We start from the raw sequence: 22,340 nt of genomic DNA, 5'->3' as shown, positions 1-22,340 counted from the left end.
TCCTTTATAATATCTTGCCTACCTCACCACACATTAACACAAACCTGATACACAACCGACAAGCATGTTGCCATCATTTTATGAATTTCCAGAAGTGACACAGCAACACACGCGACAAACCACAAATCGGTACACTGTTCACCAAATGTATATTCGCTTTTATACAATCCCACCACACATCATAGAATAATTTGAAGCACATTACACTCCATTACCTTCCACTTTTATCACAGACAGATAATCCTGTTCTCTAAATAAACTATTCCCATCTAGACAGCACCACACTTTTGCAACAGACTCCTGGGGCTTGGGAAGAAAATACTTGATGGTACTTCGGTAAAAGTTCACTAATCATGCCATCTTTTTTTTGGATTAAGATAACATATTTCTTTATACTTGCCCGAATTACATTTTAAGCATAGCACGCTTTCTACGATACAGGCGAACAATGCTTATCAGATCAGCGGTACGTGCACCCCTCCGTTTCGTTTTGGTACCGCCCACCCGCCTGGTGTCTAAGCATCTGGTCTGAGTATATAGTTCAAGTACCGGACTTATACTCTCATCCTTAATCGGGGTGTGCGCATGTTCCCATCTCAACATCTCTGTCACTCTGTCTGGTATTAACGTGTTTTCACTGCATCAGAGGAAACAGGGCAGAAGTACTGCTTGAATCGTGCGTGAAGTATCATTTCAGTGTTTGGTGGATAAGCACTGCCGGCTTGCAAAGGCTGTGCCTAAACTGTTAATCCAAGTTCAGTCACGGATAGCGGCGGCAGCAGCAGGGTTAAGGGATCAACACTAGAAACACCCAGGTGAGTTGTTACCGACGGAATGCGTCCAGATGTGTGCCGCCGCTGTTAATAATAGAGATGTGTCTGCAACCCAACTGTATTTTTGAAGTGTTGCTTTAAGATATGTTATCAGGGAAATGTGCAGGAGAACTAGAACTGAGGTCGGGTTTGCCTTACTTTTCCGTGTTTTGTCTGGCTGAGATTCTGAGCCGCACACATGCAGGTGCTGCTGCTGTGCAGTATGTGGTATTGCGTCGGTCTGTGGAAACATTTAATTTGTTGTCCATGTTGTGAAATGTTCGGTTACAGAAAACTGGGTGCTCACTCCCAGGACCCACTTGTATTTGTGATGCTGGGATCACGGATCCCTCCTCGTTTTGTACTCAGTGATGCGCGCTTGTACTCACCCTTGGGTTGTGTGAATTACTCTAGTTATTGTTTTATTTGCTCAGGGCTCTCAGCTTCAGCATCCCAGACTGAAGTACACTTACTGTAATCTTGCTTATTATCAGATACTGACCCTACCTTTAGAGATAGAGCAGCTTTCCTCATTACCACTGAGTAACTGTTTGAGCACCCAGACCTTGGGGCATTGTGCCCCTTCCTCCTGTGCTAGGGACTATACATTACCATACTCAGGGCCGGTGTAAGCATTTTGGGGGCCCCCAGCAAATGTTAAGTTGGGGGCCCCCTGGGCACTTTCAGTCTAAGTATCGTCCTGTCACTGCCACCACTTCTATTCATCTTTTTAGTTCATGCTGCAGGCTTTTAGGAGTAGTACACACAGACTGACCTGTAGCTACAATGATCTTATTACAACAGGCATACATACCACACTGTGTCGGCCCATCTCACAAAGGGACATTTTACAGTCACTGGCATCTAGGTGTAACAAGGATACATTACAGCAACTCTATGTACAGGGGAGAACTAATGTGCAATGGAACCCTAGACACTGCTTACTGTTTCAGCCCCACCCTCCAGAGTTTCCCCTCTGTTTCCCCCATGTTGGGCTTCCCACTTATGCACAATAATTTTTTTTCTTCCATTTCTCACATTTTACCTTTTTTTCTTCAGCTTTTTCAAGAAGCCATAACTTTATATATGCTCTAAAGTGCTTTTTAAGTTTATTTTTTTACCCAATGATGGCTTGAACAGAAATGATGATTAAGGAAAGAAATTCAATGTTGCTGTTCAGCTTTAGTTTTCCTTCCGTCTTTTCAATATATTTTCTTGACCAAGAGAGCACAGTAATAACCATTTAGGAAATAACTCAATTAAGCCGGTGCCCCCAGAAGCCAGAGCATTTCCCAACCTTTTAATCCAAAAGTGGCCTAAACAAAAATCGTGAGTAAGAAAAAAGAATTTCAGTCTTATTTTTTTTTCAATGAAGACAAGTTGTATTCAAGGCTTAAAATTAAAATTTGACAAAAATAGTAGCTCAAAATAAATTAACAAGTCAGTTGTTGTGAGGATGCACAGATCATGTACAGGAATACTGCCTGCCTCCCTAATCCTCCCAAAAAGACAGTCACTGCCTATGCAACCCTCTGGTGTTAGATTGGGATGAAAGCAGAGGTTCAAATGGCCACAGTCATGTATTTTAAGTGACTGCTGAAATACATATATATAGCATGCCTACTAACTCCTCGATCCTAACCCCAAAGGCAACCAGCTGTATATGTGCCTGATGTTTGATTGTGAGGAAAGTGAAAATAAATAATGACTGCAATAATGTATTCTACTTTGCTGCTACCAGGCAGTACACTGCCCCTACAGGAGCTAAAGTAACCTTCTTTGTATACCTCTGAGGTCTGTTAGAAAAGTAAAGGAAATGATGACCACACAATCCCCAGCACCCACATAACCTACAGTAAGTTTCTGTACACAAACATCTGAGCAGGGATGGTTTAGAATGTTTGTGGTTGAGGACAAAGGCTATTATCAGTTTTATCCTAACGGTCATATCATAAGTCCATTCAGGCTAAAGAGTGCAATCAGAAAATGAAAGCTTTTTTTCTCGTCATTTTTCCTCAACCAAAAACAGCTTTTGTGGGGTCCCCACAGTCAAGGATGATTAAGGGAGCCTCCTGTATCCATTTATACAGTTTAGGGAGTGGGGGCCACCAGCCAGATTCCTAGAAGATCTAAGTGTCTGAATGTTCTGTGATATATTTTATGCTTTACTTTTGAAATATAATCACTTGTTAGCTACATTTTTATTGATACCCTGAAGAATAATGTCTGTGTTCTGGCATTACTGGATATGTGCATTGATAAAAATCTGTGATATTTTTTACACACAGACACACAGACACACACACACACACACACACACACACACACACACACACACACACACACACACACACATCACAGCAATGCTAATTTTGTACTTATTTCAGCAAGTACATTGTACAACACTAGTACTACTACACAAGATCAGTGACTGCGTTTAGCAGTCATCAAACAGCAACAGAGATAAGTCACTTTACCTCAGTGAGGAGTAAATGAATACTTATCACTATCCCTGATTTCACAGATACTCCTGATTTTGTCTCATAATTTTGCTCTGTCACAATAAATCCAGTCATCAGAGTTTTATACTTATTGTCTAAAAATGCATGTTGATGCAAAATGTGTTATTATAGTAACTTTTAAATGAATTAGAGTAATATATAAAATGTGTTCCTCATTTTGAGACTTTATTATGCTATTATGTTTATCACTGAACAGAATTCTTCAGCAAAGATTTTGAGTTACAATATCAGTTGTTCTGCCAGTATGAATAAAAACCTTGAAGTAAAAATCATTTCTGAAGATTAGAAGCATCAGCTCTTCTTAAACTCCACAGTTTGCAATGAGATCAGTCACCCTGGGTTGCTGATCTCTGTAGTGCTTACTTTGCTTATGTTCATTACAGCTTTGTCCTAATAGGGTCATATCACAGTCCTGTTCAGGTTAAAGAGTATAATTGAAACTTAATACATTTTTTCTCCTCATTTTTCCCCAACCAACAGCAGTTTTTGTGGGGCCCCTACACAGTCACTGATGATTAAGGGGCCCCCTCCAGCCACAGTTATTGCAGGTACCTAAAACTGGCTATGTTGTTAATTTTAGTGAAGATGATGTCCACCATCAGGGCTTAACCTAGGCTGGGGCATTATGTCACTGGTAAAATATTTAATGAAATTGTAAAGCTTGTTACTTGACAAAATGCTGTTACTATAACTAAAGATGTTTGAATTTTGAAGGAGATAAATATGAGTTATTATTACTTACCTACTTTATTAAGTATACAAGATTGCTGTACTAGCTGTTGTTGGTTTGACAGACATGTTACAAAATATCAAGATAAGATAACTTGCTGTGGTTGGGGGCCCCCCCCAGGACCAGGGTGCCTAAAACCGGCTATGACCATACTTAAGCTAAAAGTGCAGTTGTTAGTTCAAGTGCCAAGTTTGGAGCATGCTTATAAGTAGATGCTATCTAATGTAAGCATGTGATTCCCTTCAGTTTTTTACAGTAACTCATTTTAACCAACAAAACCAAGCATTTTATCTGGGTTTATGGTTTGATTATTCAACTTAGGTTGTATCATAATAAATTTAATCTTATGTACTGTTTTCCTTATAATAGTGCATTTTTCTAAGTAATATTGTGCTCTAAATTCTTAGTCCTAAATTTATTTTGATGCTGAGTTTTCAAAATTAAACTAGTGCTCATTTTAGCAGGATGCAGACTAGATTGCTCTGCAATGTTGCATGATGGAGAATCACCTTGATGATGTTAATCTGTAATAATATTAATTCATACAAGAGAAGAATAAAGCAAATGATGCTGACATTGCACTCTGTTCAATATTAAAGCACATTATTTTGCTTTGGCCGCAGCAAAAAAGAAAGGAACTAAGTCAGGCTTTACGTGCAGAAATGTTATTTTTCAGTTTTTGTGGATAGGAAATTCACTACTCCCTTACAAAGTGATTGCTAGGATCTCACTTTCAAAATACAAGGATTATCTTGCTATGCCTCTGTTTTTCTGTAAAAACTTTGTTAACATTGCCTCTGGTGTGCTCCTGCTTACTTCTTCTTGGAATTTTTTATCTTTTAATTTATGCTTCTGTGTGGCTTTAGTTCTCTCCATGAAGATCAACAGTACGAGGATGATATTGGCATTCTCTCTCGGCAGGAACTTTTTTTTTTGTTTTGTTTTCAGCATCCAGACCACAGATATACAATGGAAGAGGCATAGGGTAATGCAACATTTTCATACTTCATGTGCAAAGACTTCCCTCGTCTCCTGCAGTCTGTTATGTTTAACATGGTCATTATGACACAGAGAGGTTGCTTGTGAAGTACAAAAACACCAGGGGCACTAGGTCCCCTGCAGCAGGAGAAATGCATTAGATATGGTAGCCAGCATTTGTGCTGTTCTTTTTTTACATATTTATTTTAGATTTTTATAAATAAATCTGTAATGTCCAAATGTATCCTATTGATGCAACGGTGTATTTCTTTAAGGAAAGAGTTATTTTTCGTGTATATTACATATACATAGTAGTAGACTTCCTAGTCTCATTTTGCCGTCTGCACCAATTGATCATTTCTGAAAATGATGTTCTTGGTTTGACAAGGGATTGCGCTGTTAATAGCTTTGATTCAGTATTTTACAGTTATTTATCAAGAGAGCAGATGCATTCTGCATATTTTTAAATGTCACACATTTTTCTACATAATTAACAGAAAGTGATATTCAAATCACAATACAATTTTTCACTAATGCTAGATAGATTTCATATCATCTTTACTTTGATGCACTATATTTCAATATTCTTGCAGCTAAGTTGAGCTGAAATGGTTTTCATCTTCTGAATTTAATTTCTCACCACTTATTGCTTGTCGTTACTTTCTACAGTCTGGTAGTGTCATTTCAGTACAACAGTATGTTCAGTATTCATAGCATCTTCTCCTTAACCTTACGTTTATTTTACACATTTAATATACTTGTTCTACTTTCTTGGCATCCTACCATCATATTGCTCCTAACTGAAAGCTGACTGTTCTTGTTTCTCTAGGCAAAATGGGGAGGGGCTTTTACACACACACACACACACACACACACACACACACACACACACACACACACACACACAATGCAAGGAAGCATTTTGAGATTGTAAGAAACAGTGATATGTTTTGACAATCTTTCTTTTGGCTCATTGATCTTTATAATTCATTGCTTTCTCCAAGTTTCAGTTATTTATGTATTAATTTATATTATCATTATTATTGTTATTATTGGATTGGCATAATGGTTAATGTTTTTCTTCACAAACACAAAGCACAGGATTTAATTCTGACCTCAGGCTATTGGCCAGGCTTAACATTGCCAATCAGAGCAGTCACGCTATTATTACTACTATTGTTATTATTCATAGAATCTTCGACATGTAATGCTCATGGTTTTGTTCATGTTAACATGACATCTGCAGTTACTTCCCTGCTCTGGTGTGGAAGGTCTTTGTTGCCATTTGTAACCATAGTTTCTACTAGACATGTCAATATGGCACATTTATCAACACCTGCCCTTTCTTTGTAAAATGATAAACTATTAATGGAATGGTTGATCTTTCTTTCTTTCCTGTTTACTTCCTTTCTTCATTTTGTCCTTCAAAGGTGTGGACCCCCCTTTCCATTAAGATCCATGGTGCACACATTGATGCCAAATAAGGTTGCCTTGTCCTTCCGCACAGTAGGGTTTTCAGCTGTGCACATATCCAATTCAGCAGTTCTACAGTATCTGAACACTGCTGAGTGTTTAATATGAACTGCGTGTGTGTGTGCGTGTGTGTGTGTGTGTGTGTGTGTGTGTGTGTGCGCGCGCGCGTGCGCAAGCACATATGTGTGCAGTCCTTGTCCTTGTTAGTTGAGATTACCAGGGAAAACAAATCTAAAAACTTTGCTGCATTCAGAGTTCTTGAAGTGATGTAATTTCTTAAGTGTGACATTTTACATGAAATTTTGCTGCTAATGTTCATTTTCTGTGTTGTCTTAATTTATACAGTTGTGAACAGTTGTGTGGCAGGTGTCTTTGCTTATATCTGAAGCAAGTAGTGGACAAAACATGCAGTAATATCAAGTGTCTGTAGTACTTGATGTGATTTGCATCCTGGATTTCAGGTTATTAAGAAGGAAGAAAAGACTGTCATGCCTTTTGCTGTAGATCAGGGACTTGGATATTACATTACAAGGTACACATTTCCCTTCTGATCCACACCTTAGATATACTGTACCGATATCATGCCAAGTCCACCAGTTTCCTGGTTAGTCCCTCTTGACAATGCTTCAGCTTCCTTATGTAAATTGAAATTACCCCCCCCCCCCGAAATAGCCTCACAGAATTAAGGTAATACTAAGTATTGTTCCTACACTGTACAGTGATGTTTAAGTTTTAATTACAAGAGACCATACATTTATTTATCCTATGTGTATGCATGCATTTCTAATTTCTTGTTCTGCTCTTTCTTTGACATAATTGCACCAAGTTCAGGCTTTGATCCAGCTAGTAAGCTGTCAGACTGTGCAGTATATAAGCTCACCAGCCTGCCAGTGCTGTGCAGGAATAAAGCATATTTAAGACACTGCAGTGGGTACAAGCACAGAGGTGTGCCAGGATGTGCTATTTTTGCTCTAGGTTATGGAAAGTAGGTTAGGAGAAGTAGAGCAGAGGACGCTGGAACTTTGAGAATCATAAGAAATGGTACAGGAAAACTTTGATTATGCATGCAGAGAAAATAAATGCCAACTTGTAGTTGGAACACAGATGATTTTCTTTTTTTGATGAAATGCAGAGAGAGAAAATATTCCTTGGTGTATTTATGAATTAACAGACTAGAGTTTTTCAAAAAGCAAAATGTGCACCTTTTTAAATTTAGTGCTGGGGGACAGTAAAAAAAAAAAAGTGGTAATTGTACCTCTCAACTTCTTTGCTGATGAATTCTGGACAAAGCCAGAAATGATGATGGGATAAAGGCTAAAATCAGGGAGAGCTTTTAAATATTCTTAGAAAGCTGACTTAGCATGAATTTACTGAAGAATATGAAGTCTGAAACTGAAATGCTTGTTATTATCTGGTGGCTGCAGTCCTGAATAATATGCCAGAGGAAAAAAAAAAAAACAGCAAATTAAAAACACGAGGGAAAAATCTGGCATTATGGCAAGTTGTGGACAGTGGAAAGGTATGGTAGCACAGTGCCTTGTATGGAAACAAAACAAATGTTACACTGAAACTAGTAGCTCAAGGTACTAGGCAAGATTCATGTAAGTTATATAATGCTTCTTATTCAACTGATAAATAATAATACAGTTATTGGTCTTATTAATAATGTTGTTGTTCTTGTTGGCTTCATACAAAGGGGTCATGCAGTCCAAAAGTCTGAGCTGGTATTTTTGTAAAGGTCTCAGTTGGTGCAATTAAAGACATCATATTATTTCTTTCCCTAGAGGTTTTTTTTCCAGCATCACAGACATTTAATGTACAACATCCACAAAGTATATGCTGTTAACCTTAAAAAGTTTCTACTGCTTTCTGAAGCTTGAACATATTCTGTTTTTCTTGAATGTGGAAAAATAGAAAAATGAATATTATATAATTGCTTTACAGGACTTGACATGTTTTGCAAAGATTTCTCAACATTTTATTGAGTGAGAATATAACATAGTAACAGTATGAAATAGCGAAGGGGTAGTAGGTAGTCTTTGGATAAAATAATGCATAGATTAGTATAAAGTAATTTCATTTTAGAAGTTTTAGCAGCGTAAGTTTATACATTTGAATAGAACTGGATGTGGAGATTTAATAGTCACCAAATGGTAGGAAGTGGCATTGTTCTATAATTCTCCTTTTCCCACTGAAGAATCTTGTCTTCTCTTCATAGACCAGAGATATAGCAAAGGTACCTAAAAAGTACTTATTGTCACAGGTCTCCCTTTAATATTTCTCCTGACAACATATAAAATAAATGCATTAGTTAATCTTTGTTATTTTTATATAAAAAAAATACAGGAATGTAGTAGTTAGATCATCATTTGTCATTTATACTATTGGGGAAATCCTGGGTATTCCTGGCTAGAGTGAGGGAGGGGGAGGGGCAGACCTCCAAAAATTACCATCACTATCGTGATATTCCGAGGGACTCACAAGCTCAGGTAAAGCCAGCAGCAAACTATTGCGTATCTCTTGGGCCTGTCATAGTTCAGCGCTAAGTGTTAAAATAAGATCAGTTGTCTCTCAAAGGACAGAATATCTTGGGATCATTCGCCATAGCAGCAGCTGGTATTAAGTCATAAATCTAGCATATCCTTAGCAAGACTGTGCTGTTGATAAATGTGTTTTAAATGTGCAATAAAAAAGATGTGTTTCTCATCTCATAAGTCAGAAAACATAAGCCAGTGGTGTGTCATGTGGAGCTCTGTTATTACAGGTGGGCAGACACAAAGCTTGCTGGGTGTGCCTTTAAAGTATGTAGTAGGTGTGGCAGTACAAGGTAAGCCTTGAAGCATTAAACAAATTTGATTACTGAAAGGTGTTGTTTGTGAGCAAAAACATTTAGACAGGAGTAGACTCTTTTTCTGAATGCACTGATGCTGCAGATATGGCTTGCAGGAAAAAGGCTTTGGGCTCATCCAGTCTCCATATGCCATTGACTTCCCTTTATCTTGGTAAACATTTCCTTCTTTAGTGTACTCATAGCTCTAGACGTGGTAGTGCTGCGGTAGCGTTGTCGCCTCACAGCAAGACGTTGTCCCGTTCGATTCTCAGCTAGAGCGTCTTCTGTGTGGAGGCATGCGTGAATGGGCGTGCCTTCGTTGAAGGTTGTGCGTTAGGGCTGGTAACTCGTCATGTAAAAATCCACTACCAAACATTAGCGGACCGGAGTTCCGCTGTGGTGACCCCTAATTGGGATAAGCCGAAAGACACAACAACAAGTGTACTCATAGCCCTCAACCTTCCAGCTCCAAAATGAGGAACACTCACCTTCATAATATGGAACAAATGGGCAAAATGTGAAACACATACTAATGGCTTACTAACAACTTCAACTAGGATGGTTAAAATATGCTGTTTTTTCTTATAAAAAAGATCCTTTAATGGATTAATATGATTAATTTCTATTTACCATGGATTTCACTTAAAAAAATTTCCTAACACTGAATGTGTGACAGACTCTTTCGATGTGGAACTTTGAGGAACTTAAGGAACATGAACTTTTTAAAACCCCAAATGAGGTACGTTCCTCGAAATGAGGTACACTTGAGAGGTGTGAGTGTACTGCCTTCTTTCCACAACTTTATATGTTTGTTGTGTTTTCGATACTGCTTACAAATGTTTATCCTTACCACTTTTTACAGTTCATGATCATTAAACTGTTTTTTTTTCACTAGTGCAGATTTTTTGTTGCTGCTTCTGTTTGTTTCATGCAAAGATTCTTACTTTTTTCTGCTCTGTTAATTCACGTTTACTCTAATTGATGACCAGATCAAACTCCTGCTGCTTTTTTTTCATGTATGTTTGTACTTAAGCCCCTTGTCTGCCCTGTTTGCACTATGTTGCACTGTTGTCTTGCATTCATACGCTTGCATCAGATATGGCCGTTGTTATGTTGCACAGTATTCCAAATATCATTATAATAGAGTACTGAGCACTACAAGTATTAACATATTTCTGTTTATCTACTCCTCCCTGCACCTTCAGCACATGTTTTAACCTGTTTCAACCGTAGGAGCTAACTGACTTTAAGTATCCATGTATTCCTCTACTTCAGTTATAGCCTATTATACTGACAAAAGTGTAGACTGTATGGGAGATGGAAGAAGACAGGCTGATACAGATGCCTGACATATTCAGGTTCTTCACAACTTTTCCTCTCTGGCAATTGGCTCAGGGGATTAATTTTATGAGTTCTTAACAAGCTACTGTGCCTCAGGGTCTGATTCTGTCAGCCTTCATTTGCTTACTGTATGACCTTGAGCAAGTCATTTAACCATTCAGTGCTTTGGTATAATTGGAAATTTGGGCTAGGGTCATTAATGTTTTCCAGGTTTGCTTGAGTAGTATCTATCGACACACTTGACACTTAAATTTCAAGATTTTTTCCCGTCTGCTTTTATGGATGTGGTTTGCCATTGTTTTTGTTTCTGCCATTCTGCAGGATGATGCCAAACATCTATCACTCTGTCAGTAAAGATATGCTTCTTGGCATATCACAGATTGACCTCCGTCCCTGCTCCATTGTGCATCTTAGTTCCTGTACATGTCTCTAATTACTAGACATACTGTTTTGTACCCCTTTATCCCCGTGAGTTTTTTTGTGTGTCTGTTGTCCTTTCCTGCATTTTTGTAGGAAGCAGTTATTGAAATCCATTAATTTTTTCTTGTGTTTCATATATTGTCCTTGTGCTGTGTTTTTCCTAGGAATGTAATCTTTAGGCTTTAATTTTTGATTGTATTCATACAGAGACTTCTATGGTAGTAGCTATTGCTTCTTCTGGAGCATTATGATAGTTATATTTGCTGTACTGTCACCCTGGTTATACTGCCTTTAGGTTATTGCATGTTGCTCACTTTTCTTCTTAGAAGAGGGCAGTCCATTATTTAACTCCCTTGCTGTAACCTGATGCTATATTTCTGTGGCCTGTCTAACCATAATACAAAAACATTGCCCCTAGGTTGCTGTTGTATCTCCATGTGCTTTTATCCTGGGTTTCTGTGCCTGTAAGTTAATGTGATTTGCTGTAGATTTATCTGCCTGTAGGTTCAAGTACTTTGTTCCCAACTTTCTATGTTCTTAGATTTGTGTCCTTTGACCCTAGATTCTATCCCTATCAGTGTATACTTTTGCCATATTTCTGTTGTGATCCCTGATGTATTTCTCAGTTTTCCTAACTTTTCCCTTTCTGGTCAAGTGTCTTAATGCGTTATTTAGTGTAATCTATAGTTCATCTTGGCTAACTGCTGTCACTTATAACATGTGAAACATGCTAATTTGAAAACTCAGCTTATGAGTTACATTCCTATTCATAAGTATTCTCTAGAGTGGGTCGAGTTGTCATTCATTTGTATCTTGCTAGTAGAGCCGAGGTTGACTTTTCTGTCTATTCTTCAATGTATGGATCTTGGATCCAACCTTGGATTTGGCTTTGGACACTTCTAAGCTTTGGAAATTATGGTCAGTCACCTATCCTACCCATAATTCCTGTACAGAGAGTGAACTGCCTCAGATCTTGTTTGCTGCAGTAAACATGGTACTTACGATTGTGTTTCGAGAAAAATATTTTAAATAGATATTTTAAGAAAAATATTTTAAATAGATAAGTACTTTTCTTTGGGCTAATATTTTGTTACTTTTTTGTACTTCTGCTCTCTTTAGTGCTCATGCTTATTGTTCCCTACCCAGTTTTCTTTCTTTCTCTGTCTTGCTCCTTTCTGGGCCTTCTTTAATAAAAAAGTAGCAATATATAGATTGTGTGTGTGTGTGTGTGTGTGTGTGTGTGTGTGTGTGTGTGTGTGTGTGTATATATATATATATATATATGTATATATATATATATATATATATATATATATATATGTAAAAAAAAAAAAAATATATATATATATATATATATATATAAATATATATATATATATAAATATATATATATATATATATAGGTATAGATACATCTGTGTATGTATATGAATATATATATATATATATACACACAGAGAGAGAGGATCACTACATAATCTCAAAATTTTGAAATATCGAATTTCACAATCCCGAGATTATGTAGCCGAAACCCCTAAATACCAAAAGACCAGAAGCGCGAAATTCAAAATACCGAACATACACCACACATACAGCACACACATACACATACACACAACTTCCCCCCACAATCAAACATATCATCCTACACTACAACCCCCACACCCCCTACTTAAATATACTAACTCTGAGATCGCACAAACAGACACGCAAGGGAAACTCACACCCACACATTTTACAGTCCCTCCCACACACACATCAGTCACAACACACACTGACACACACTAAAGCCCCTAACCAACACATTTACACATAGCTACTTACCTGAACTTCCACCTATCCATCAACAAACTGCAACACCAGAAGCGCTACTTCAGTATCTCTGAACATCGGGATTTTGAATTTCGTGCTTCTGGTCTTTTGGTATTTAGGGGTTTCGGCTACTTTGTCTCGGGAATTTGAAATTTGATATTTCAAAATTTCGAGATTATGTAGTGAACCCATGCATATAAATATATATATATATATATATATATATATATAGAGAGAGAGAGAGAGAGAAAGAGAGATGGATATATATATATAGCTATATGTGTATATATATATATATATATATATATATATATATATATATATATATATGGGTTCACTTCAGTTCACTGAACTTTCAGTTCACTGACTCTCATTTCACTGACACCATTTCACTGAAATTCATTTCACTGAAACTTCATTTCACTGACAACTATTATTAGCAATAAAATGGAATATTCCCCTTCCCCACTGTAGTGCGACCCTCCAGTTAGAATATATAGTTAGGGGTGTGGGGCAGAGCCCCACATTGGCAGTATGGGCAGCCCCACATTTCATATGATATTCTTACGTTTTGATATAATATTGCTTAGTAAAAGAAAAGTAAGTGGGGGGCTGCACCCCCCACCCCCCCTAACTATATATTCTAACTCCAGGGTCACACTACAGTGGGGAAGGGGGCATATTCCATTTACTTTGTAAAAATACTTGTCAGTGAAATGAACTTTCAGTGAAATGAAGTTTCAGTGAAATTAATTTCAGTGAAATGGTGTCAGTGAAATGAAAGTCAGTGAATTGAAAGTTCAGTGAATTGAAGTGAACCCATATATATATATATATATATATATATATATATATATATATATATGTATCTATATAGAAATATATATATATATATATATATATATATATATATATATATATATATATATATAGATATGGATCTAGGACGTTTGCTCGAATGAGCAAATGTCCGAATCCATAATAACAGAACACACCTTAACGAAAGTGTTTTTATCGAAAAAGCGCTTTCGTTAAAGCGTGTTGCCAAAAAAAAAATAAAATAAAACACTACATTTACATTTTAGAAAGGAGGGCTTTGCCCTCCCCTGCACCCCCATTGTGGGGGGCTGTGCTCCCCACACACCCCCACTTTAATATTCTCCCTCCGAGACCACACTACAGTGGGGAAAAGGGAATTTTCCCTTATCTGCACCATAAGACAGCCTCGGCAAAAGGCATACCTACGTGAAAGTGCTTCTTCGGTGAAAAGCACTTTCGCGTATGTATGCCCGTCCATTTGGGTTTCGGTCATTTGCTCTTTCGATGTCCAGAACCCATATGATATATATATATATATATATATATATATATGCATATATATATATATATATATATATATATATATATATTTATATATAGATGGTTTCAGTTTATAATCTTGAAATAGCAGGTAAAAGTATGACTGTTTAAGTGTTAAATGTGGTGGTGTTTGTATATATGTCATGTGTGTGTGCGAGGGGACTGTAGAGTGTCTATTGGTGAGTTTGCTGTCTTTTTCAGTTTGGTGCAATCTCGGAGTTAATATATATAAGTAGCGGGGGTGTGGGGGGTGCAGCTCTTTACATGGGGGTGCAGGGGGGCTTGCCCCCTGCTTATTTGTAGTGTAGGTTTGTTTATTTGTGTTTTCATGTTCATAGGTTCATAGGTTTATACTAGGCTATCTGCCCTAAGGCATTTATAAGCCTAGCCCAAATTATTGTGGCTTACGCCACCCCTTATATGAAAAAATACTGTGCCCATTAGTTTGTTGTGCCTCTGTCCAGCAGTGACCCAGAGATGATTCCCGGGGTAAACCTACGATCTCCCATCCACAGGTCTAGATTTCTCTTGAACAGAGTCAGCGAGGTGCTCTGCCTCACATGGACCGGGATTTTATTCCACAGCATAGGGAGTCTCTGAGTGATAAATCTATCCCTCCAGCACGTCATATTTATATCCGTGCTAAGGTTTAAGTCGCTTGCTCTAGTGGTTTTGGTGGATTTGGATTTTTTGAGGTGGAGCATGTCCATTAATTCCGGGTTGGACATGGCCTTGTATGTCAGGCACATGTCACCTCTGAGCAGACGGTATGCGACTGAATAGAGCTGGAGTTTCTTCAATCTGGCAGCATATGACAGATTTTGGAGTCCCTTTATCCTTTTGGTGAGGAACTTTTGGGGTCTCTCCAATTGCTGCAGATGTCGGGTGAGATACATCCCGAATGGGGCATTGTACTCGATCATTGGTCTGATAAGTGAAGAGTACAGGGGAACAATGACCTCACTAGATCTGGATGTGAATCCCTTCATGATCAGGTGGGCAATGTAGAAGGTCTTTCTAACCACTTTAGCAATGTGAGTGTCAAAAGAAAGGCCACTGTCAACCTGGGTCCCCAGGTCCCTGATAACCTCTTCTGTGCTTAGTGGATTGCCACCTATATGGTAGCTTGGGGTTACCTTGTTTTCCCGAAGGGTATGACTATACATTTTTGGCGTTTAACTTCAGGCCATGGCTCTGGCACCAGCTATCTGTTTCCGTGAGTCCCTTCTGAAGGATATCAGTGTCCGATGCACTTTCCACTATGGCGCCCAGTTTGCAGTCATCTGCAAACTTTGTCAGCCAAAGTCCTCCCATGTTGGCCTGTACTTCTGAGAAGTAGATGCCAAACAATAGGGGCCAAGGACCGAGCCCTGTGGGACACCACTTGTGACCGGCTTGGAGTCTGACACAGCGCCAGCAACTCTAACCCTGTGGGTTCTGTCCTTAAGCCAGTTTGCAACCCATCTTGTGACATATGGGTTTACATTTAAGCTGGTAAGTTTTTCTACAATACCCGAGTGGGGTATTGTGTCGAAAGCCTTTGCAAGGTCAAGGTAGGCTGTATGGACTGCCTTTCCTCATCAATGGCCTTGGTGACTATTTCGAAGAAGTCGACCAAGTTCAAAAGTCATGATCTTCCCTTGACAAAGCCAAACTGGGTCGGGTCCAATGTCTGCAAGTCCCCTATATCTTTGTTTATGAGCTCCATTATGATCCTCTCCATAGCTTTGCAGACTAGACTTGTTAAGCTTATGGGGGTAATTACCAGGGTCCGTGAGGCCACCTTTGTGGAGTGGGACCACAGTTGCCGTACGCCACTCCTTGGGCACGTATCCTGTGGTAAGGCTGAGATTAAACAGCTGCCTTATGTGCGGGTTTAATTCCTCATTTAGCTCGTGTAGCACACAGCCGGGGACACCATCCGGTCCCATTGATGCTGTGTTTTTAGCTTTAGAGAGAGCAGCTTTCACCTGCGCATTTGAGATGTCCGGGAGGCTACACTCGGCTGGGATAGTTATCTCTCCTTTAGGGGAGAGGGGTGAAGTTTGCACTGAACCTGTCTGCCAGTATGTTGGCAATGTCTGTGGGTTCAGTGATTTTTGTATCATTTTGGACTAATTCTGAGCATATCTGTGAGTTTCCACCCAGGTTCCTAACATAGCTGAAAAAGGCCTTATGATTGTCCTTTGAATCCATGGCAATTTTTCTCTCAAAATTGGCCTTAGTTGATTTTATGAGTGCTCGTATTTTTTACTAATAATGATCAGGGGTGACTTCCCTTTTATGGATTTTGTTCTATCATGTAATAGCTTTCTCCTCTTATTGTAAAGTTTGTTAATGGCTGGGGTCCACCAGACTGGACGTTTGCCCTTTGTGGAAAGAGTCTTGGTTTTATTTGGGATTGCCTGATCCATGCAGTCCTGGAGGTGTTCATAGAAGGCATTTGTAAGGGCTTCCGCAGCTTGGGTTGTGGTTTCCTCTGACTCAGGGGCCTTGAAGGATACCACACCAGTCTTGAGTAGTGTGAAGTTTGCTTTAGAGAAGTTCTTCACTATGGTCTTTTTGTTTGGGGTGGGGCGGGATGTGGATTTCCAGTGAGATTAGTTTATGATCAGATCTCACCAATGAGGGATATACTTCCGGTGTGGAGCATTTTGTCCCCATGTTTGTGACAATGAGATCTAGTATATTTTCTCCTCTCGTGGGAACAGTGACTAGCTGTTCCATGGCATTTGAATTTATGAACTCCAGGAACCGTTGGGCTAGAAAGTTAGGGCTTGAGTAATGTTCCCAGTCTATATTCGGGTAGTTGAAGTCACCCAATATGATGGTGTTTGGAGATACATTTATACCCTCCAGTGTCTTCAGGAAGGCTGTGTGGGGTTCCTGAGTTTGAGAGGGTGGCCTGTAGCATGCTACAATTTGTAGAGCAGTTTTGCCTATTGTTAGTTGCACCTGGATGGTTTCCGAAGCTTCATGCGTTGCCACCAACCTGGAGGTGTGAGTATCCTTTATGAATATGGATACACCCCTCCTTTTGTGGAGTGGTCCGGGTTTTGGGGCGGGCATGATATGAGGTAAAACCTAATAGTGCCGGGGTGCTCTCAGGAGCCTTGAACCAGGTTTCAGTTACAGCACAGACATCGATGTTCTCCATACTGAGAAGGGCCTCGAGTGCGTGCATTTTGAGATTTAGACTTCTGGCATTGAGCAGCATTACCCTCAATTTCTTCCCATTTTTGTTTTCTAGGGTGGTAGGTTTAGAATTTGAGCCTTGCCTAAAAAGGCACTATGGGGGTGGCAAGAGCCTTAGCCAATATCCGGAATCCCAGGGGTGACAGGTGCAAGCCGTCCCTTGCGAAGCAGCGTGGCTTGTCAAGCATGTCATCCCAGGCAGACAGACACTGGATCCCCTTTGAATGACACCAGACATTAAGCCAATTGTTAAAGCTGATCATCTTGTCTCTATATTGTGGCATCATTCTTGGTGAAGGAAGGATACTGCTCAGGGTTAGGGTCATACCTGCCTGGGCTACATAATCAGAGAGCTCCTCTATGTCTCTTTTCATGCAGTCCAGGGAGGTGCGTCTCAGGTCGTTCACACCAGCATGGACAATGACTGTGTCATATTTGTACTTGCTGTGGAGTGACCAGTGCTTGTGTTATGTGGCGGATTCTAGCGCCCGATAGGCAGCTTACTGTGACCCTCTCCTTGTTCAGCCTGGTGAGTGGGACGTCAGTGTGTCTGACTATGGAGTCACCTATGACAAGTATGTTTGGTGTTGTATTTGGCCTTAAGGGCTGTGACTGCTTTGCACACTGCTTTTGTGGTTTATGTGTTGCTTGTGGGGTGTCTTGAGGTAGCAGTTGTTTGGGTGTCTGCTTTGGAGGCCTCTGCTGTTTAGGTAAATTTTACTCAGAGCCTCCAGTATGTCTTTGTGTGTTTATGTGTTTGATTCAGTGGAGTGGTAGCATTATGTGAGGCTGGTTTTGTGGTGTGTGTAGTTGCCTTCTCCTCCTGTCTGGTCTTGCCAGTCCTGAGTTGAGAGAGCTCAGACTCCAGTTTGGCTAAATAGCTGCATCTCTCGCAAGTATTTGTGTTATGTGGGAGGAGGAGAGGGTTGTCTGTGTACATGAGGCAGTTATAACATTGCCTCAAGATTCCCAGATTCACCAGCTGGACCGGAGAGGAGATTGACAACTGACCTTTGGACATGCTAGAATAATATTGGGAAATCCTTAATTGAAAACAAGGGCCAGTGGGGAGTGAGGGTGTAGTGCTTTTAATTTTTAGTGCTGACTTATATAATTGCTTTAGTGAGCAAGTGCCAGGTAACTTGAGTGCAATGTGATACAAGTAACTAAATGCTAAAACGGCAAACAGTAACTTTCTTTCAAGTGAAACAAGGAAATAAGTACAGTAAGCAATGCAGATATCACTAGTGATCCACAGAAGCGCTGAGAAGTTGCGTATTAGGTGAATTAGCTTCCAGGGAAATAACAAGCAAACAAACAACAAGTATATAAACAAAGCTAGATTCAGTAGGCCTGGATCTAGTCTATGCTAGAGCAAACAAGGTGAACCAATTTCAGTAAGATACAGTTCAAATATTCAGGCACTATAAACCTTTAACCAGAAAATTCCCAGCTCAGAAGGGCAGAGTCCAGCCTCTTCTCCCACAAGAGTGCAGTCCACGAACCTTCTTAATGTAAAATAACTGGCCTGAAGCCCAAGTGCGTTTTCTTTGTTTGTTGTTGTGTGGGTAGGATGGTGTATGTGTTGTGTGGCATATGGTGTGTTTACTTTTGCAAATTTTACTTTCGTGATTATGAGGTTTCGGCATTTTGAACATTTGACTTTATAGTTTCGAATCCCTATATATATATATATATATATATATATATACAGATAGATACCATAGTTTATTGTTTTCTTCTAGGGTGACTTATCTTTCTGGAATATTTTGTATCTTTCTCTCTCTGTTGCCCATGAAGATAGTAGATAAGCCTTCCAGAATCAAAAAATGTGTAGCTTGTTCCCACAAACTATCAGATTTGGATGCACATGATAAGTGTGTGTATTGCCTAGGGACATCACATTTAGACATCACCTGCTCTATCTGTGAGACTTCTGAACAGCAAACTATTGAAAAAAGAAAGATTAAGCTCATTCTAAACAATCTCCTTCAGCTTACCACATAAGGAAAACCCTCTTTGGGATCAGGAAAGTCTATGAATGCTTCTTTTTCCCCTTCTACATCCTCTTCTTCTTCAAAAAAAGGGGTCTGATAAACCCAGGGAGAAGAAAAAGGAGACATAGTGAGAGAAAAACAGAGATCGAAATCAGCAAAAACGAGATCTCCAGATCTGACACCAACTTGGCTCAGGAGAAGTAGGGCAGTGGATGTGTAACATATGCCAGCACAGCTAGCTGGAATTTTGTAAATAATTATATATAATTTGTATATCAAACTGATTTGTACAGATGCTTGTGTTGAAAAATGTATTTGTAAAGCTGCTTGTGTTAAAAAATGTACCAAGAGTGAGTCATGTTTGTATTGTAACTGATTAAATGTACGTGTTTTAACAGAGGAAACTGACAGAGAAGAGGTTAAGCTCAGCCCCAGCTAACTTTAAAAAAAAATCCTGAAATTGAATTACCTGGCTTAGGCCATAAAGAGTGTATCTTACAGTTCTGATTGCAGCCAGAGAATAAATGTCTATGCCAGAGAATGGTTTATTACCTCCTGTAGGAAGACTGGATGTGTTTTATGGTTTTATAGCTTCCACACGCTATGACACATCTCAGCAAAGCTCTATCTGTGTGTATGGTAACAAGTATGTGCTAAATTCAATTTCAGTTTCTAGCAATGAGGGTAGCATGGGAATCAGAAGTCAGACGACCAGAGGTATGTGATGTCATTATGTAAGCTAGGACAAAAATTATGTTTTAATACCAGATGAGAGAGAAGTCTCAAAGCAGTCTGTTCTTGGAACCTGACAAATAAGGACCCCTTACCTACTTAATCTTGCCTTGCTCTAGTAAGTGAACCAGGGAATAGTAATTCTTTAGATCAGTCAGGAAAATATAGTGAGATTAGTTAAATACTGTTTTTCTCTATCCGTGTGAATCTATTCATCTATATTATTTTAATATTTCCTGTGAGTGAAACTCTGGTGTTTATTGTAAGTAAATATTTAGTATTTTCATGTTCTTTTATTATTTATTATTAAATGTATTTAAACTTTTTTTTTTTGGGAATATTTTAACTGTTGAGGGTACTATATCTATATGGTGACACACTGTGGTCACTCCTGAAAGCCTTACTGCACTGGTCAAACACTATCATTTGTATTAATATTAATTTCACTCAGTATAATTGGATACTCTTGTAAGAGCCTTAGAGTAGCTGACTTTGGAGTGTCTGGTGGCAGTACTTACCTTATATTCTGGGCAGAAGGGGGCATAGCTGGTAAATCTGTGCCGACCTTTCCAAGTGTGGTGTGTGTCAGCTGCTGGGAACAGGCACACAAAGCACTGGTTTCACAGAGAGAGTTTTGGAGGATTTGGCTTGGACTCTCGGCTGAGGACTCAACTCTGCTGATATGCCAGTGGGAAGTCTTATTGGGGATCTGGAGAGAAAGACAGAAACCAGCCCATGGACTCCAATGTTCCTTGTGTGTTCTTAAGGGAAATTTTGCTTGATGCAGAGAACTGCATCTGGAAATAATGGATGTATTAATTTTGTTCCAAGTGAACACCCATCTCCAGTGCCAAAGGTTATGATTCAGGCTCCTTGATTACTGGCCTAGAGTGGGGACATCACATACTCCTGCTCTCCTTAGCTTATGCTTATTGTTCCCCACCCCCCCCCTTTTTTTCTTTCTCTCCTGCTTGATTCTGGGGTTTCATTAATAAAAAAATTAGTAATGTATATAGATAGATATAGCTATAGGTATAGACACACACACACATATATATATATATATATATGTCTATATATATATATATATATATATATATATATATATATATATATATATATATATATGTCTATATATATATATATATATATATATATAGATAGATAGATAGATACCATAGTTTATTGTTTTTTTCTAGGGTAATTTATCTTTCTGGAATCTTTTTTATCTTCCCCTCTCTTTTGTCCATGAAGATAGCAGATAAGCCTTCCAGATTAAAAAAAAATGCATACCTTGCTCCTACAAACTACCAAATTTGGATGCACATAAGTGTGTGCATCGCCTAGAGCCTTTCCATTTAGACATTGCTTGCTCTATCTGTGAGACTTCTGAACAGCAAGCTATTGTAGAAACAAGGAACAATCTCATTCTCATGGGTCTCCTTCAGCCTACCACAGGAGGGAAACCCTCTTTGGGATCAGGGAAGTCTGTGGTTGCTTCTTCTTCCCCTTCTACATCTTCTTCAAAAAAAGGGGTCTGATGAACCCAGGAAGAAGAAAAAGGAGACAGAAAGAAAAAAAAGAAAAACAGACAAAGAGAGATCAAAATCAGCAAAAAAAACAGATCTCCAGATCTACCACCTTCATTGGCTTCAGTGCCTAAGATTTCTAGACCTTCGCAGCCAAAACTCTTTTTGGATATGATAGTTATTGGATCCATAACACCACTTAGATTTTTTCTGTATCCTATCTCTAGTAAGCTCTGATCTCAAATTTTGCAGGACAGATCCCATTATCCCTCCAGTCCATCTTCCTCAAATTCTCTTCTGAGGTCAGTTAGATCTTCCCATAGCCTCACCTAAGATGATGTGAACAGGATGATGAGGAGATTACTTCTGACCCAAATCCAATTGGGGGTACTCCTGGCTCTGAGTACTGTTGGATCTGGAACAACCACTTTTTCCCCTCAGTCCTTAATGGCTTCTTCTCCAATCTGAACGCTTGGATTCGAGCCCCTGGAATTGACTCTTGCTCATGGCAGTTTTGCATTGGAGCCATTACCCCATCTTTCCTTGACTCCGATGAGTTCTCTGACAAAGTTGGCTCTGACTCTGTTGTAGCTGTTGAAGTCTCAGAGCC

General features: G+C 39.1%; 1 protein-coding gene across 2 annotated transcripts in view; it reads left to right on the top strand.

The window, feature by feature from the left end:
* Window positions 1-554: 554 nt before the first annotated feature.
* HPCA (hippocalcin) overlaps window positions 555-22,340 on the top strand; it is a 778,673-nt gene continuing 756,887 nt past the window's right edge. For both annotated transcript variants that reach the window (XM_044059929.1, XM_044059928.1), the window contains exon 1: window positions 555-815. The gene's annotated coding sequence lies outside the window, so the exon portion shown is untranslated. The remainder of the gene's footprint in view (window positions 816-22,340) is intronic.

This window comes from Protopterus annectens, chromosome 1.part2, assembly GCF_019279795.1.
Source record: "Protopterus annectens isolate FY-2018-M chromosome 1.part2, PAN1.0, whole genome shotgun sequence".
Classification (NCBI taxonomy): Eukaryota; Metazoa; Chordata; order Ceratodontiformes; family Protopteridae; genus Protopterus; species Protopterus annectens.
This window is presented reverse-complemented; position numbering and strand designations above follow the sequence as displayed.